This window comes from Herpailurus yagouaroundi, unplaced genomic scaffold (assembly GCF_014898765.1).
Source record: "Herpailurus yagouaroundi ecotype Mexico unplaced genomic scaffold, PumYag 196, whole genome shotgun sequence".
Taxonomy (NCBI): Eukaryota; Metazoa; Chordata; class Mammalia; order Carnivora; family Felidae; genus Herpailurus; species Herpailurus yagouaroundi.
The window spans coordinates 18,016,756-18,035,748 of NW_024412427.1; the positions used below are offsets into that span (position 1 = coordinate 18,016,756).

An 18,993-nucleotide genomic window follows, 5' to 3' on the forward strand; every position below is an offset into this window, starting at 1 on the left:
AAGAAAGAAAGAAAGAAAGAAAGAAAGAAAGAAAGAAAGAAAGAAAGAAAGAAAGAAAGATGAAATACAAGCAGGAAAACCTCCTGTTCAGGGAATTCTGTTACAGACTTTCATTCAATAATGACTTTGGATGAGCCAGGGGAAAAACGAAATATAGGCAGATAAGAGAAAGAATCACACAAAATTTGATAGTTTGGTAGAGTGCAAGGTGGGAAAATAAAGGAAACGGCTGCCAGAATATCAAGTTGCCTCAAGTAGAACAGAATCAAATGCACATATCAAACTTTTTTGAGGGGCTCATTTGTTTTTTTGCTTGTTTTTAGTTTTCTTTTAATGTGTATTTTTGAGAGACAGAGCACAAGCCAGGGAGAGGCAGAGAGGGAGACACAGAATTCGAAGCAGGCTCCAGGTTCCAAGCTGTCAGCAAAGAGCCAGATGCAGGCTTGAACCCACAAACCATGAGATCATGACATGGAGGGGCTCTTTTGGTTTAAATATGCATGCACATTTTGCATTCTTGGTTATATCCTATCCATGGTCTGTTGAAAGCAGCAGCTCTCAACCCGGACTTTCCCTCCAGGGGAAATTTGGCAATGCCTAGAGCCATCACAACCCGGAGAGAGCCACCAGCATCTAATAGGTAGAGGCCAGGAGTGCTGCTAAACATCGTATAATGCATGGGGCAGATCCCAAATGTGACCACCCCCATGACTGGAAACAAAGGGGGACAGTTCCACCGTTGCAAGACCACTTTCCATCAAGTACCCCGTGTCCTATTTCTCTACCGAATGTTTAACTGGCCCTTGTGAGCTCTACCGGGACCTACCCCCTGCCTTTGCTGTCTCTTGCAGAGCAGCACCCTTTGGGGTACCCTGAAGACAAGCCCAGTGAGCAACAAGAGGAGATGGGGCCTCTTGTACAGGACAGTGATGCACTGAGAGGCTCTGGAGCAGAAGGCTCCCAGACCTGGAAGAGGGGACACCCTTTTCAAGTAAGACAGAGAGCGGAAGAAGGAGAGGAGACTGAACAATGAGCACAGAAAGATATCCTCACAAGTCCCCAGGTGACAGAGCATTCCACACTCAAGTGTTTGAGAGTGAAGAAGACAGTCTCAAGGCCAGAACCCACAGCAAAGTGCTTCATCCACATAGGCTGAACTTGAGTGGGGAAATGTCAAGGCCCAGATGCAAAGCACAGCAAAAGACCAAAGTGGGGGGGCGGGGTGGGGGGGGCTTAGGGTCTGGTTTAAAGTTTGTGTTAAAAGGCAAAATCTCCCAGGGAATCCAACACTGGGGAAGATCTGCCTGCCTCCAGCCCCCCATCGCCCCTCTTCCTACTCCTTGAGAAAGGAAGACTAAAGCAAAGCCACTGCTATCTTGCCCCTGACCCGGTGATGAGGGAAAGGAGGAGCTGAGGGATGAGTGATGGGGCTCATTAACGATGAAAAGGACGAGGAACAACACAGTGAGAGCGACAACCACAGTCTCCCAGCTAAGCACCTGCCTCACCAGATCAACAGCCCCTTGTCCTCCTGAGTAGGAAACGGTATTGCATGATATTCCACTAATTCCAAGGGGAAGGTAAGCTTCAGAGCAGCTCAGTAACTTGCCAAAGGACACACAACCAAAAGCAGTGGAGCAGGATTCAAACTTTAATCAGCATTCCTGCCCTAACAGCGTTTATACAAGCAAGACCCCCAGTCCCCCTCCTGGAGCGAACATGGCCCAGGCTGGCCTGGAAGCCCAGCCGCCCGACTTGCCGTGTGCCGTCTGCCCTACCTGAGATTTCTGGGGGGGCCCCAACGGGGCAAGGACCACCAAACTCCCTCTCCAGGAGCCCCCACCTGCCCCAGAGCAGGAGCTCCCAGAGCCGTACCCTCCAGGCGCTGTGTGGCATCGCCACCACCTTACCAACAGCCCTACCGCCTCTGGCCTCCCTTTCCTGTTCTAGCTCGAGCACTCCACTTGTCCACACAAGCGCAGCCAGCATGCCCTTTGATATGTCCTGATGCACCTGAGAATAGCAGCCCAATTCCTCAGCAAGGCCACAGGGTCACCGTGAAGCCTCCTGGGAAGCGTGGCCCCACTGCGCCGTCATTTCCATCTTTCAGGTTCTCGGGTGCTGGGTCCCTCACGAGCCCTCAAGCTCACGTACAGGCAGTGCCGCCCAAATCAACACCCTTTAGCTCGCCCCCTTCCATCGGGGTAACTCCCATCAGTGCTTCCTCTGCTCGCCACCTCACAGGAAGCACGCATCCAGGAAGCATGAGGATGGATGGCTGATACAGCGAGATCACGTCTGCCTGCCCAGCCAGACCACACGTCCACTGCCTGTATCCCTGGCTTGCGCGGCTCAATTTGGCACCTGTATTGAAGTTTGCCCGCTATTTGTGCAATGAATAAATACACTGTGAAAAAATAAAGGTACTAAATATAATGTAAGACTCAGTCTGGCTTAATACTCTTACTAAATTGGAAAAGGAGATTAACAGCCAACATTCACCACATCTGTAACACCGTGGATGCACGGATGTCAGGGACAAGCCAGGGTGTGGACATCACTGCGATCATTCGACTGACAGAAAGAGGAGGGAAGTGTCTGAAAGGAAAGGAGCAAATGAGAACCACAACCAAGAGGTAGGAAAGTCAGAGAATCTACCGATAGCCAGCTAGGCACAAAATATGTGAGCAGAGCTCCTTTGGCGCTGATTGGCTCAAACATTACCCAAATGCCAGCAACAAGCATCTGGTTCCGAAGCTGGCAAAATACCGCCCTGCCTGGCTTTGCAGGGCCCCCAGGTAAGAGTGGGTTTTACGTTGTCATGGGTGGTAAACAACAGCAAGGAAGAAGCACACGTGACAGGGTATCTGGGCCAGAAAACCTGAGATGTTTATGGAAAAGTTTACCGACCCCTGAAGACAACAGGATGAACAAATCCTGTTTAAAATGGCAATTATAGAGGAAAAAATAGTTTCAAACAGAGAGGGAGGCGAACCATAAGAGACTCCTAAATACAGAGAACTAACTGAGGGTTGGTGGGGGAGCTGGGGAGAGAGGAAATGGGTGATGGGCATTGAGGAAGACACTTGTTGGGATGAGCATGGAAGTGATGAATCACGGGAATCTACCCCTGAAACCAAGAGCACACTGTACATAGCTAACTTGACAATAAATTACATTTTTAAAAATGGCAATTATAGCATTAAATACTTAAGTTTCACAAAAAATGTGCATGACCTTTATTTATACAACAGTCAACTATTACTAGGGATCATAAAGCAGATTTAAATAACTAGAAAAAAAGACTCAACCCTGGAATAAGAGTGCTATTCGTATATTCATTTTCCGATATACATAATGTATATGAATTCAATAAAAATTAATACCGCAAAAGAAGAGAAAGGGGGCTAAAATTCCTGTGGAAGAATAAGGATAGCCACAAATATCTGAAAAAATAATAAGAATGTGCTCTATTAGATAGGAACCCTAACACAAAGTTGGAATAAACAGGGGAGCTCACAAAAACTGACAAACAGACGAGACAACAGAAATCCCTGAGGCCTGCTTCAGATTCTGTGTCTCCCCCTCTCCCTGCCCCTCCCCCTTTCATACACACTCTCTTTCCCAAAAATAAATAAACATTAAAAAAACCGGGGGGGGGGGGGGGAATGCCTGAGTGACTTGGTCAGTTAAGTGACTGACTTCAGCTCAGGTCATGATCTCACATTCCGTGGGTTCAAGCCCCACATGGAGCTCTGTGCTGACAGCTCAGAGCCTGGAGCCTGCTTCAGAGTCTGTGTCTCCCTCTCTCTCTGCCCCGCTCACGCTCACGCTCTCTCTCAAAAATAAACATTTAAAAAAAATTTTTTTTTTAACTCAAATGAAAGTATATTAAAATGAGGTACTTTTTTAAAACTATGTGGGTTGTTTTTAATCCCTTATTTGTAAGACAGTGAATAGACAAACTTACACTCCTAATGAAAAATAAATTTGCTAATGAAAAGGCAATTTGATTATATGTATCAAAAGAGGCCTATTAATGTTCACTTCTAACATTAATAGATATATTTACTGTTTAATATTTGTTAATTAGGATGCAAAGATTTAGGTATGAAATTGTGCACATTAACATTATTAATAAGACTAAAAATCAGGAAAAATCTAATATTCAACACTAGGAAATTGAATGGCAAAATTATGGTATATTCCTACAAAGAAATACCACGTGGTCAGTAAAAACAGGACACAGAAATAATGACTGACATAGAAAGATGTTCGTTCACCTTATATTATGTAAAGAATCAGGTTTAAAAAAAATAGCATGCATAAGACTATGTTAAGTAAAACAAGCCAGTCACAGAAGGACAAATATGGCATGATTCCAAACTTATGGGGCACCTGGGTGACTCAGTGAGTTAAGTGTCCAGTTTTTGGTTTCGGGTCAGGTCATGATCTCACAGAGTTCGTGAGATCAAGCCCCGCGTCCGGCTCTGTGCTGAGCGTGGAGCCTGCTTGGGATTCTCTCCCTCTCTCTGCCCTTTCCTCTCTCTCTGTCAAATAATTTTTTTTTTTTTTTTAATCACTATCCTAAAGCAAGTAGGAAGCCATCACCGGCTCCTAAAAACAAAAATCTTTTTCAACCTCAAAATAAATCTGCAGCCTGACAGGGTAGAAAAACAGCAATTTGGCAAATGCTGCTATGAGCAAGTAGGAAAGTAAAATATTCAGATCTTTATTTAATAAGCTTCCATTTCTCCAGGAAGTGAACCACCAATAATCATGAACAAATGCAGAATAACAGCATTGAACCAGCACTTCTTTGGTCAACTATTCAGCCACTGATCCTTTCTTTTGCACTTAATCTGACCATTTCTCTGCTGTTCAGGAATGTGTCGACTCCCTACTGTGGCTTCCCACAGCCACCTGACTTGGCAGTATGATGGTACTATCCAAACAGAATTTAAAGTCTGAGCTGCTCCCGGAGTTTACTAACCAAGACTTTGTGTTTCTTGGAAGCAAAACCTAAGAAAATGTGTCTTCCCATCACCATCTGGCAGTACCTAGTCCAAAGCACTTAATGGCTGAATGAAGGAACCACTAAGAGTCCTCCCAAAGGGCAGAATTCTCCTGTGTACAATTCATCTTTATATTCCCAGCTCTGAGCACAGGATACTCAGTAAACATTAATCAACTACACATTTACCCCATATAGATGGCACTGAATGAATACTACATCAAAAACATAAATGCATGCCAAATCCAACTTTTACAGTTCTCCAAAATGATACAAGAAGAATAAGAATAGAAAGAATCAGTAGTTCATATGCCTAAGACTTGCGTGGGAAGGTTATTCAAAATACAGACTTCTTCCACACAAATACCTGTGGACAAAGTCTCAAAGCTGTCTTCATTATAACAGCCCCAAATTCAAGACCCCAAAAGGTCCATCGACAGGCAAATGGATAAACAAGCCATGGTGGGTCCCTACAAAAAATACTCAGCAATAAAAAGGAAGCAACTACTGATGCATAAACGTGGAGAAAATGCACAGACACTATGTTGAATGAAAGAAGCTGGACCCAGGACATGCTGCCTGACTCCTTGATCTACGGTGACAGGAAGCAGATAGTGGGGATCTACTGCAGGAAGGGAGGAGGGACTCCCATAGGCAGAAGGAAGGAAACACTGAAGAAATACTCTACACCATGGTTGTGATTCTGGTGGCTCCATCTGTATGTATATCCATTTACTGTATGTGAACTATACTTTGGTAAAAATAGATTTTCAAAGGAAAAAAAAACAATTTAAAACTCCCATAATCCCACCGACTTAAAAAATGTTCCCTCCTCCAAATTCTGATTCTGTAGACCTATATTGGGACCTGGGAACATTTTTTTTTTAATATTTTTGAGGTGCGGTGGGGAGAAAGAGCACGAGCAGGGGAGGGGCGGGGGGGGGGGGGCCAGAGGATCACAAGCAGGCTTAGAGCCGACAGCAGTGAGCCCAATGGAGGACTCGAACTCAGTGAGATCATGACCTCAGCCAAAGTTGGACGCTCAACCGACTGAGCCACCCAGGCGCAACCCCCCCCCCAACGGGAACATTTTTAACAAACGCACAAACGTTCTGATGCCAGCGGTCCTCAGATTACCCCCACCTTTTGATGGACAACCTGGGGTGGGATAAAACTACTTTCTCTGCAGCAACCTACCCAGACAGCTGAGAGTATGACTAACAAGGAAAACTTTGGGATAAAGAAACTCAAAACCTCAACTTGCCAAGTGGTAGTTTGGTTCTTACCAAGGTACAAACAAGAGCTTTCAGAGCCGGCCAGGTTCAATGATAAAGCACATTTTAAAAGCCAATCCGTGGCTCTCTCTGCTTAAATCCCATCATTAGGGGATTATAGTTGAACTGCGGCTGCTCCATTAAATTCTGTTAAATGCTAACATTTGACCTAAATGCTTTTAATCCAAGACAAAAAAGGATTATTGGAACACATATCCTCAACTTATAGATGTTCAACTCCCTTTAATTAAATAAAAGGACTTAAATGGTTGCCTAATACATAGGGTCCTGCTTTAGAAAGTTTACAATCCTGACATTCATCCTAGCTATTATTATTCCCTTTAGGCAGCAGCGAATGAACCAGTTAGGGGTGGTTATTATTTGATCTTGTGATGACAGTTACGGTCATAGGGTATAACGGGGGGGGGGGGGGGGCCCACCCTCCTGCAGCCTTTTCCGAAACACTCCAAGAACTTTTGCTCTTATTTTTCAAACTGCCAGTCAGTACCCACTAGTAGTGGGCCATGATCTCAGCCAGAATTTGTAAGACGATGAAATTTAGCAGAACAAAAAAACCTCAGAGCATATCTCATGAGACAAGGGTGTCTAGTTTCAAGGTAAAATACTTTACTGTGGCTCAGTCAACACACACACACATACACAAGCCTAAAAGTCACCGATGTCACTAATGCCCTGCCGAGTGACATAGAAAGCATATTCCAAGTACCCAATTTAAATCAGGTTATTTTCTGGGCTTCAAGTAACATTCCAAGTGGTGCAAGATGAAGACACTGCTAAAGTGTCGTACTATCTCCTTGCTATAGGAAGAGACCACCCAGAACAAAAGCCTCCGAGTGGCCCTTCTTCAGCATCTATCAGAGCCCTATACCAAACGACCTCCATGGCTGCTATCAAGAAAATCTCCAATCCCCGCAACGAGCTGGTGACAGCTTTCTGTCACCATCTCAGTTTGTCGACTTTTCTCTCAGGAGGAGAAGTTTAAAAGAAGTCGGATAAAACCTGGATTTCCGGAGGGGAGCCCAGAGTCAGCTGCCAGGTTCCATGTCAGAAACCTGCTGAGAACTCCAGGAGGAACAGTCCTTGAGAGGTCACACCCCTGGGGCCCATGAGGTGCCCCCATGTGACAACCCTGCTCCGAAGGCGGAAGAAAAGCCTTCGGGCAAATATTGCTGGACTACCTGGGTGTCCCCTGAAAATGGAGTCGGGGGCCTCGGCCGCAGGGCCCCCTGGGAAGACATGGCAGATCTTCCTGGAACACCACAGGGTAAGGGAAGATCATTCCTATTCGAAAACAAGTATTTTATGAAGCATAATGTGAAAACCCCCAACTGCTAAAATGAAACAAGAGATGTTAAAGAACACTCTGTGCCTGCAGAAGACCCCTTCCGTCTCTTCTAGAGACAGGGCCCGAGAGGCCAGGGTACAGAAAAGGCTCTAGACCCAAACTGAACTCTAAATCCTAAGAGAGCTCTTAAATCCAGGCTGAGAGGGAACTGGATTTAAGCTGATGTCAGTTTACACACAGGCTGAGCCATGAAAAGTGACGGTCATGGGATCCAGAGGGCAAGACGCTGACTCATCGACTGCTCAGTGAGGGGAAGACGGGAGTCAGGCGTACAGTAAAAGGTCAAAGCAGCTAATGTTCTGCTGGTGTAGGGGCTTTAAAATACAAACTCATCAGGGATCCTTGTTCTTCTGACCTAATGTGGTAGCTAGCAGACATCTTCTGCAGTTGATCTCATCCAGCAGAAATTTCTTCCCTAAACTTTCTTTAAACACAATTATGACAAGACCTTGAGCCTCATTATCTTAACAATGCCTCTCCCACCCCAGGTACCATCCACATGGGCCACAATGACCTGCAGTTCCCAGGTCGGAGCTCAAGAAGCCTCCTCCTCCAAGAAGCATCCCTGGGTTTGCTGCCCCCCTTCCATGTTTCCATGGCACATGCCTTCTTGGTCTAGCTCCCTGACCAGGCAGGGATAGGGACAGGGATGCAGTGCCCACCACATAAAAGGCACTCAAATATTTAAGGAAAACTTGAACATTTTCCCAGAGGCAAGTCATACATCTGAAACAAAACTTGTCCCTGCCCTCCAGATTCACTCAGGGAAATCCTGTGCCCAGGACAAGTGAGGCGAGGACAGGTAATGAAGTAAATTAAAATATAGGCCAGAATTAAAATATAAATGTATATTTGAGAAAACTCAAGCAAAATCAAGTTTTATCGTATTTACTTCTACTATATGATTTAACATATCATTTTGTACAAGTGGGTTTTTTTTCTTTTTATTTAAAGACTACCTTAAATTATTAATCGGTAGTTTTAGGAGCCACTGGGAAGCTAATTTTGTACGGAATTGTAACAGCAAGATAAGAGCATGCTCAGAATTAACTGACTGCCTATTATATCCAAGATACAAACAGGATTTCACTTAACCCTTACAAAAATACCGGAAGGGCTATTATTCTCACCCTTTCACAACTCAGAAAACAGAGGCAGAGAGGCTGATTTTCCCTTGGACAAAAGCCAAGGGCAAGTGGCAGGCACAGCAATCCTGAGAGCATGAGAGCTGCTCCAGTGTCCTCAGACACCAACGGCACGAGGCTCCGAAGAGGAGCACCCGCCAGAGGCCCAGACAGTTACGTGTAAAGGTCATTTTGGAAGAAGCTAAGAAAAGCCTCCCAGTTACTATCCAGGAATGGGAAAAAGCTTCCTCCTCCAGCACATCTCCAAAGGACCTTTGCCATCTGCCAGCTCCCCCACCACCCCTTTCCCAGTACAAAGACAAACTTGAGTGCTAAGGTGACTTCTAGGGATGGCTGTGCCCTGCTAACCCTGTGGCCGCCTCGGTGCTGCTCCAGCCCCCGGCTCCACCCTCCCTTTCCAGCACAACTGAGGACTCGTGCTCCCTCTCCTCCTGCAGGGGAAGCCTCCGGAGGGCACAGAGTCACCTCCAACTGCTTTGCCACGGCTGCCTGGACTGGGAAAGGCTCAGGTGCTAGCAGAAGCATTTCCCACAATCCTTCACCCCATCGCCTCAAGCTCAATGTACTTATCAGCCCTCCCTCTGAACTACTCTTCAGACTACACCATTCCTCTCTGGAACGTTCTTATCAGTTCCTCCAGCCCCCAGCGCCAAAGCCAGATTTCCTTCCCTCACCTGCAGACAGAGGTCAAGCTCGTCCTTCCCTCCTTTCCTAACTGCCCATGACACCTGCTTAGTTTTGCTGGACTTTGGCACCTTTACTCAGTCCCCTCCACCACCTGCTTCCTTCCTACCGTCCATTACATCTGCAAATCTCTTCTGCAGTTATCTTTTTTCTCCTCACGCAACCCCCACTTTATCAAGACTTCTGTCTCCTCCTCACACACTTTCCCAAGATAAGGAAAAGGGCACTCTGAAATTTCACCTACACTGATGGATTACCTGATGACTGAATGTGGGTTTGCCTAAACTGCACTGCAATTACCTGGGGCTGAGACGCTGTAATTCTTCTCCAGGTTAACCCCAAGTACACAGTGATCAAAATAATAGGTTTCCCCTGACCTTCAATAAATGGGAGCCTTTTCCCTGACCGTCAATAAACATCTCATGCCTGGGAGTATGTCATATAGTCTTTTTTCTGCAAAGGAACATATTCCTAATTCATAAAAAAAATATATCCATTCACCACAGAGACTGCAACCACTTAGAATCCTGTGCTACACATGTACAGCTTTTTTTTTTTAGTGTCTGAACCTAACATTTTGATAATCCCCCAACCTTAAAGGATTAAAAAATTGATGTATTCATCTATAAAAGACTCCAGCTCTCCATGAAGTTTGTTTAGTCTGTACTCCTTTTTGTTTGTGTACTTAGTTTTCCTTGAACCCCGAAAATTCTGCATAAAAGAAAACATAAAAGGCACACAAAGCCTTGGATGGCTGGGGGCTGGACCTCACTCAGACAAGGTAAACGAGCACCTGAAACACACCGTATCTGACATTTCAGCTGTTACAGATGGGGTTCTAAGGTCACTGTTTCTCACATGTTTAATGAAGGGCACTGCCTTCTAAGAGTTGTATAAATGCTAATGTTCGGTTATTTAAATATTGTCAGACGGCACTGAGAAACTCAGGCTGGAGACTTTCTAGTAACACAGCTGGGCAAGCTGGAGCCGCAGGCTCCTCACCCGCCCACAGACACACACGCAGACATAGTTGTGTATCTTCGGAAAACCAGACACACAGCCACGGACGGGAGCACATGGTCACAGATGCGTGCGTGCGGAAATGGACCCTGCAGCCCCAGATGCACATGCAGACAGAGACACATACACAGACGCTAATTCCCCCAAAGCAGAGTTCACGTACCAAAAAATGGTCTTACCTGCAGAAGGAAATCTTACCCTGTCCACAAAAACATTCATTCATTAGCATCCCCCCCACCAACTCTCTGCTGGCATCTGTGCTGGGCTGGGACCGTTCTAATGCTCAGCCTGAGACGCTTCAGGTACCGAAGGAATTTCAGCTTTTATAACCCACACAGGCTCGCCAAAATTGTATAACCACACCACCTAGTCAGAAATGCTATCCATCTGTATTACACAACAGCCACCACCTGGTTACGAACGGTTACTGCACACTTCTAATTCGGCCCGCTTACCCTCAGTCTGTAGCAGGTTTCTACGTGGCACCTGGATATTGTATTGTGGAAACCAACCAGTCGCTGGGATCACATTTCTCAAACCCACACAAACAAGGGTAATTAAAACCTATCTTTCCAAACACTCTGTTCAGATGAACAAGTCCACCCACACTGCTTTCAGCTCCGTGAAAGGGGGGGATTAATTTTGCTTCCTGGTAATTTCTCATTTCCCCCCTTGGGAGCCCCAAAACAATTGTTTTCAAAGGTCAAAGACTTTCAAAGATTAAAAATACATTTTCCAGGCATGATGTCTTCACTCCAATGATAGGAAAAGCCACGAGTAACTGCAATACGGAGAGCCAAGGGCTGGAGCCCGGCTGCGTGTGGTACCCGCTATGCAGGTCCCAGCTGCAGAGGCCCCACTGGAGAGTCGAAGCGCCTGAAGAAACACAGAGGCACGTGCCTCTGGTACCCATAAGACGGAAGGAGCCACACCCGTACTCGGACTTTGTCCTTTCCGGTCCTGACTCCAGGCCAGGGCCTGCCAGAAGCCTGGGCGGTGGGCCTCTGGGCCCCTGGGGATGTGCCGTGAGAGGGCAAGTACCACCTCCATCTCCCCAACACCACACAGAGACCACAGGCTCAGAGGAGAAGCAGCCGGGCAGAAGGGGCATCCACCAGCAGCAGAGTACATCTTGAAAGATGTGATAAAGGCAGAGGAGACAGGACAACCTAGAGAGCAGCCTGAGAGTGACTCATCCATGAACGATCTTAGGGAAGTCCGCGGTGGGCACAAGAGAAAGATGCCAGTTGACTGGAGGAGAGGCCACAGTAGAAGCTGAGGAGGAGGTTGGGAGCCAAGAGCTTGCAGTGTCCAGGAGCAGGAGACTCACCCCCACAGGTCCCCAGTGCACAGGTCACACGTGACACACCCAAAGCATCGGGGTGACACGCCCAGGGAGACCAGAAGGCCCCTCGCTCCAAAGTGAACCGGGAGAGAAGACCCAGTAGATAGCCTACGGAAAAAATAATCCAGTCCCTGTACCCTGAACACAAGAACTGTCCTCGGGATGTTCTATGAAGATTCTCACCTCAAAAAGGTTAAACTGCAGGAACCAAAAGAAAATTTCAATTTGGAACAAAAGAGTGAAGAATTAAAAAGAACAAAACAGTTGTTATTTTTTTTAAAAAAGGGGAACAGGACCAAAAGATGACAAGCTGGGGGTGTTAAAGAAGCGACAAACACAAGTGAAAACTGGAGGAAGTAGCAGAAAACTAATGGGTGGAGGACAAGCTAAAGAAACATGGGCAGACAAGGAGAAGTCCAGAAAGGCAGTTAACAGTCCACAGATGAGAACCACAGAGGGACAAAAGCAAAGAGCAAAACCAAGACATGAACAACCTGTGCTCCTTGACTAGACTTAAAGAGAACAAAGAAGCCAGTCATGTTGTAGGGCTCCCGTTTACATGAAATGTCCAGACAGGGCAAATCTCGAGAGACAGAAAGTAGATTAGTGGTTGCCTGGGGCTGGGGTGGAGATGGGGGACAAGAATGGGGAGGGACTGTTAATGAGTTTGAGATTTCTTTATGGGATGAAGAAAATGTTCCAAACTTGAAGGTGATGGTTATGCAAGTCTGATTCACTGGAGGCCGCTGAACTGTATGTGCTAAAGGGGAGAACTTTGTCGTGTGTGAATTCCATCTCGATAAAACTTTTTTATAAAGAACCAATGGGATAGAAAATATAAAAAAGATACAGAATAAAAACTACTCTGAGATTGAGAAAAATCTGAGTACAGAGATCACAAAGGCACACCAAATTCATGCAAAATCAGAGGCAAAAAAACCTATACTTGGTCACATCCTGGCAAAATAATTTAGCTACAAGAAGAAAAAGGTGTAGAAACATCCAGAGAGAAGGAGAAAATATTTGGTTTACTTAATAGCAATGATAAAGATGAGCCCCAGGATTTTCCAAGGCAGCATGAAAATGCCAGAAGGCAATAGAAAGTGGAGACAGAGAACCGAGGAAAAGGTTTCCCCAAAGAATTTTATACCCACACAAGCTGCCCTTAATGTAGGAAAACCAAAAAATGCAACCTCAGACATGCGCAGGCTAAGAAAAAGGAGGTGGGGGGAGGCTGAGAGGTTGAGGTTTATTATTCCAACCACGTAAGAGGCAAAATCCAGGGAGGCCACTAATACACAGGGCTGCTAATCATGTATGCCAACCCCAACCGTCAAGGTCAGGGCAAAACTAAATAATGAAGATAAACCTAATTATAAGACTGAATGCAATGTCAAATTATTCTCTAAGCATATGCTAGGTGATATGAAAAATGTAATAACAATAAAGCAGATCAAGCAAGATTACATTAATAAAGACTGAAGACAGGCAGTAAAATAATGCTAAACCCCATCTTGCAAACAGGCAGGAGTTTTAAAACACCATTAGATCTTAGCGACAACTACTGGAGAAACAGGGGTGGGTTTTTTAGGGCTTGTTTTGTGTGTGTGTGTGTGTGTGTGTGTGTGTGTGTGTGTGTGTGTGTGTTTTAAAGGAAACCACATTAAAATTTGAAACATTACAGACTAAAACACAAACCAAACTGTAAATGAGTTAAATTCAACCTATTCTCAGATGCACCAGAAAATAAACACCAACACCCAACAATATACCCTAAAGTGACGCACAAGTAAAGCAACAGTAATGCTGCCTCGTGATTTTTTAAGTAACAGACACAATGAAATCATGCTAGGAAGTAATAAATGCGGGGAAAGTAATAAATGGGGCAAACTTCACATTGGTAGAAAGCAAAAAATTCACAAATGAAGCATCATGTCAATTTTTATTTCCAAACATTACTTCATGGACATAAAAAAGGTTCATAAACACACCTGTCTCCAAGAAGATGGGTGCAAGAGGGTGGAGGGACAGGGGCATAGGCTGCATCTCCATGTGAGTTTTCTTATCAATTAGAAAACCTGACCGATAAAATGAATAAAGCACATATGATAGGTACCAGACTGTGCATCCCACAGAAAACAGAACCTAATTTCATTGGCTAAAGAGCATTTGTGAAAACTGACCATCATCACAAATGAAAAGTTCAACCCCCACAAAAAGGAGCATTTATTTTTTCCTCACTGCCTGAGGATAATGCCCAAAGAGATCAAAAGAATTATTAACCAACAAAGTCTAACAACTTCAAAATTTTCAACCTTTCTCCAAAATAACTGTTGGGTCAAAGGTGAAGCTGAAACTGTAAGCACACCCTTACGAAAAGGAAGAGTAAGCAATAAAATATCATACACAAAGCGTAAGAAATTAGAGAAAAATTAGCTAGAAAATAAGAAAAAAAAAAGATAAATTTGATAAATACATCCAAGAAGGTTCTTGAACACACCTCCCAAGGCCAAAGCAGATGGAAACCTTCCACTCAAAAATACACAGGCCCAATTAGCTTCCCAGGCAAATGTCTCCAAGCGCTAAGGAATAGTCACTTCCTATGCTACTCAGCTGCAGAGCACTGGAAAAGGAGAAAAAGACTGGTGAACCATTTTAGAAATCTAGTACCATCTTGATCTCCAACTTAACAACAAAAAGGAAAAAAACCTAGTATCACAACTCACATCAACAGGTAGAAAGAAGAAAGCCTATAAGACCAATGAAAACCAAAAAGGCTCTGGATAAAACTCATCATCAATTTTCAAATAACTCTTAGCACATCTGACACAGAAGAAAACAAGTCCTCCAAAAGAATCCCTATCTCATGCCAACAGCCAGTGATACTCACTCCGAAAAACCCCAAGTGGTACCCATTAAAGCCAGAAACAGATGGAGTCTGATAGCCTCCACTATAGAAGGCTGTCCTAATTCCTACAATATGAAAAAAGGTTTTAAAAGTTCTAACACTGGAGAGGCGCCGGGGTGGCTCAGTAGGTTAAGCGTCCTACTCTTGAGTTTGGCTCAGGTCACAATCTCACAGTTTGTGAGATGGAGCTCCCCCTCCCCCAGTTGGGCTCTGGCTGACAGCATGGAGCCTACTTGGGATTCTCTCTCTCCCCCTCTGCCCTCTCCCAACTCTTGTGCTCTTGTGCACTCTCTCATAATAATAAACTTTTAAAAAAAAGTTCTAATACTAGAAATGGAAAGACAAAGTAATGATTTACAGGTAATGAGTCTAACTCAGAAAATGAGTTTAAAAACTTAGAATAAAATACTTCAGAAAGGTAGATCATTACAAAATAAACACAGAATGGGCTCCTGGGTGGCTCAGTAGGTTAAGCTAAGCATCTGACTCTGGATGTTGGCTCAGGTCATGATCTCATGGTTTGTGAGATTGAGCCCCATGTCAGGCTCTGCACTGAAAGCAAGGAGCCTACTTAAAGACTCTCTCTCTCTCCCTGACCCTTCTCTGTTTCTGCGCACGCGCTCCCTCTCCCCCCTCTCAAAATAAAAATAAAAAATAAAATTGGTTTAAAAAATGAACACAGAAAAAACACGCCAAACACTAGCATTAACTCATGATTTGCTCACCTTGTAAAGTATCGTATACATGCATGCACAAGTATACTTACTAGCAAAGGAGGTGGCAATACACCGATTACTTTAGTCATTTCTGTAAAGCAGGATTCTGAGTATTTCTTCTTTACATTCCCCTGATTTTCTAAGTTTTATGTCCCTCCCATTATTAAGGGACAAATCAGAAGTAGTTGAAATCTTAGTGCCTGGAAGTGTAGTAAATCTAGGACCAAAAAAATATGCAAAGCAACTAAAAGGCTAACCTTAAAACAAATACTGAAAAAAATGTTGAACTCTTCAGAAATCATTATGCATTTGAAAATATTTGATTAATGTAATCTCTGGTTTATGTTTTCCTTTTAAGGACAAAATCTGAACTGTTTTGAGAAAACATCCTTATATCTGGGTGGTTATTTCTGCTTTTCCAAATAAATGTTATATACTGACATTTTAATGTTGAAAAATGGAGTAAAACAACAGAGAAAGTTTAGGATTATCAACTGGACAGAAACTACTCTGATTCTGTAATGAGCCAACTTGGGGTGGGGAAATAATTCTGGAAACACGAAGAGCAAAGGCGCTGACTTACAGCACCCCCTAGTGTTACAACATTCAACTGGCACTTGGTAAAGTAAATTGGAAAATACAAAACGGCCTCAATAAACTTCCGGAAAATTTCAAACATACAGAAAGCTAAACAGAATTAAAAAACACTTTATATACAACTTACTTCCAACTATGCGTTGTTCTATGTGCAATGTCTGTATTTCATCAGAAGTATCAGAGACCACCAGGTGTCTCCAACAAGAGTCCTCTCTCACTCAATTTATTATTACAAAACCCCTTGATTTTAAGCTGGGGACACAACCAACAAAATTCAGGCAACATCTCCCGGCTTCCCCTGCAGCTAGATGTGACCACATGACTATGTTCTGGCCAATGGGATGTGCATGGAAGTACGTCCTCTCCTTCCCCCTAGCTGCAAGAACCATCTTGAGCCATGTTACTAAGTCAGTATGCTAACAACGGTGAAGCAATAAGAAAAAAGGAGCCAGGTTACGTGACAGAAAAAAAGCTTCCATTTCATATGTGGTTATATTAGAATTACCAAAACTATACTCTTTAAAAAAAAAAAAAATGTAGGCACAGACACAATGTGGCAAAACAACACATTTTAGAATTAACCCCAGTTACTAAATTTTCAAAAGGAAATGGATCAGTACACATTTCAAACCTAGATGAAGGTTATTTTCCTTCAAACGGTAGCTTCATGATCAAGGGTAAACATCTGGGTGAGATGAGTAAATTGACTGTTCACCTTGACTATCAAAGACTTCAATAAACGGGCTTGGCTTCTCTGACATTTAAAGGCTACTAGGGGCGCCTGGGTGGCGCAGTCGGTTAAGCGTCCGACTTCAGCCAGGTCACGATCTCGCGGTCCGTGAGTTCGAGCCCCGCGTCGGGCTCTGGGCTGGTGGCTCGGAGCCTGGAGCCTGTTTCCGATTCTGTGTCTCCCTCTCTCTCTGCCCCTCCCCCGTTCATGCTCTGTCTCTCTCTGTCCCAAAAAAAAATAAATAAAAACGTTGAAAAAAAAAATTTTTTTTTTTTAAATAAATAAATAAAGGCTACTTGTTCATGGTCTCAAAGCATGACTCAGAATGTGTACTGACAGCACATGCCAGAACTCCAGCACTGAAAGTAAAATCAAGTTTCTCCGGCTCTCAAAGTAAATCCATTATAAAGACTGCATCCTCCAAACCCAAGATTCACATCACAGCACGGCCTAGTCAGCACCATGCAGAACACAAGGATTAGCGGGAGAAAGCACTTCACTGGGAGTCCAGAAGCCCACACTGCAGACTAAGCACAGTGGCGTATGTGCAGGAGAGTCATTAACTAGTGGGCCTCACGTGTTTTGCTCTATAAAAGAAGGGTGTCGACCTACCTCTGTGGTTTCTGCACTTCCGTTTTTCGTAATGGAACAAGCATTCTCAAATCTTATTCAAGGCCTGGAGAGAGGGAAAAAAATCACAAGTAGGTGGGTGAGGTCATTAAAATAGGGACTCCACGCTCTTCACTGTAAAGTTTTAATACATATTTTCCAGAAATAAAACTAAAAAGTCCAGCCGGTAAATCAAAGAGTCCATAACTTAAGAGAACTTTGCTGAAAGCAGCAAGAAAACTACCCTGACCAAATTTCCTATCAGCAGCCTGCAAATGCTCCACTACACCCTACCACCTCTTATCACTGTTGGGTTCTCCTAACACAACGCCTGGATTTTGAATGGGGGGGGGGGGGGTCAAAGAGCAAGAAGGGCAAAAATCAATTACTTTAAGTCATTTTAAAATAGCCAGTTTTTTGGGGCGCCTGGGTGGCGCAGTCGGTTAAACGTCCGACTTCAGCCAGGTCACGATCTCGCGGTCCGGGAGTTCGAGCCCCGCGTCAGGCTCTGGGCTGATGGCTGGGAGCCTGGAGCCTGTTTCCGATTCTGTGTCTCCCTCTCTCTCTGTCCCTCCCCTGTTCATGCTCTGTCTCTCTCTCTCTCTGTCCCAAAAATAAATAAATGTTGAAAAAAAAAATTTAAAAAAAATAGCCAGTTTTTACAATTTAATTATTTGGGTTAAAAAAATATAGGACATACTTATCAGAACGGAGAAAACAAACATGAAAACTGCTGAGACGATACACCAAGTTCTGATCAGGACACAGAGCATTTGGGACTCCCATACTGTCCTGGTCAGTACATAAAATGGCACAACCACTTTGGAAAAACTTTGGCCATTCCTTATAAGGTTAAAAGACACATTTACCCTATGACCCAGTAATGTTACTCCTGTTCATTACGTAAATGTAAACTTCTGCTCGATCCAAAACGTGCACATAAATGTTTATGATGGCTTTATTTACGATAGCCCAAACCTGGAATCATTCACCTTTAGCCAGTGAATGGATAAACCAATGTGGCATATCCCTGCTAATGAGAGGTCATCCCACACCCATCAGATAAGGCCAGTACAAAAGAGTTTAATAATACCAACTGTTGGGAAGACTGTGGATAAACAGGAATTTTCCCACTCTCTTGCCAGAAATGTAAATTGGTTCAAACACTGGGCAAAACAATTTGGTGGCAGCTAGCAGGTTGAAGAGGTGTGTGCACTATGATCCGGCAATGTCACTTCTCAGCATCTTGACCCTGTTTTTAACAGTACATAACCAATACATCAACAGAATATAAAAGTTAAGTTCTGCTACTTAAACAGAATTTAAAAAGAGCAGTTCAAATGAACTCTATCTAGCTACTCAGGTCAGCATGCCTTGAAAACATTCCTGAATGAGCAGACTACAGAACACGTATCACATGAAATCGCTTACTTAAGGTTTTAAATCATGTAGTCAATACTGTATGTGATGTGGGTTTATGGGTATACAAACATGTAATTCAAAAGTGAAAATATCGATGCAGGGTTACCTCTGGGAGAGAAGGGAAGGAGAGGACACTAGTAAAGAATACAGAGTATCTAAAATG

At 44.1% G+C, this 18,993-nt stretch overlaps 1 protein-coding gene across 5 annotated transcripts in view; it reads right to left on the reverse strand.

Annotated features, from left to right (window-relative positions):
• Nucleotides 1-18,993, reverse strand: part of SLC23A2 (solute carrier family 23 member 2) — a 109,894-nt gene that overhangs the window by 80,489 nt on the left and 10,412 nt on the right. For 2 of the 5 annotated variants that reach the window (XM_040447620.1, XM_040447614.1), the window contains exon 2: nt 17,412-17,475. The gene's annotated coding sequence lies outside the window, so the exon portion shown is untranslated. Of the gene's footprint in view, nt 1-10,682; nt 10,798-17,411; nt 17,476-18,501; nt 18,661-18,993 lie in introns of those variants that run through there. The other 3 variants (XM_040447616.1, XM_040447615.1, XM_040447617.1) reach the window with 3 other exon arrangements.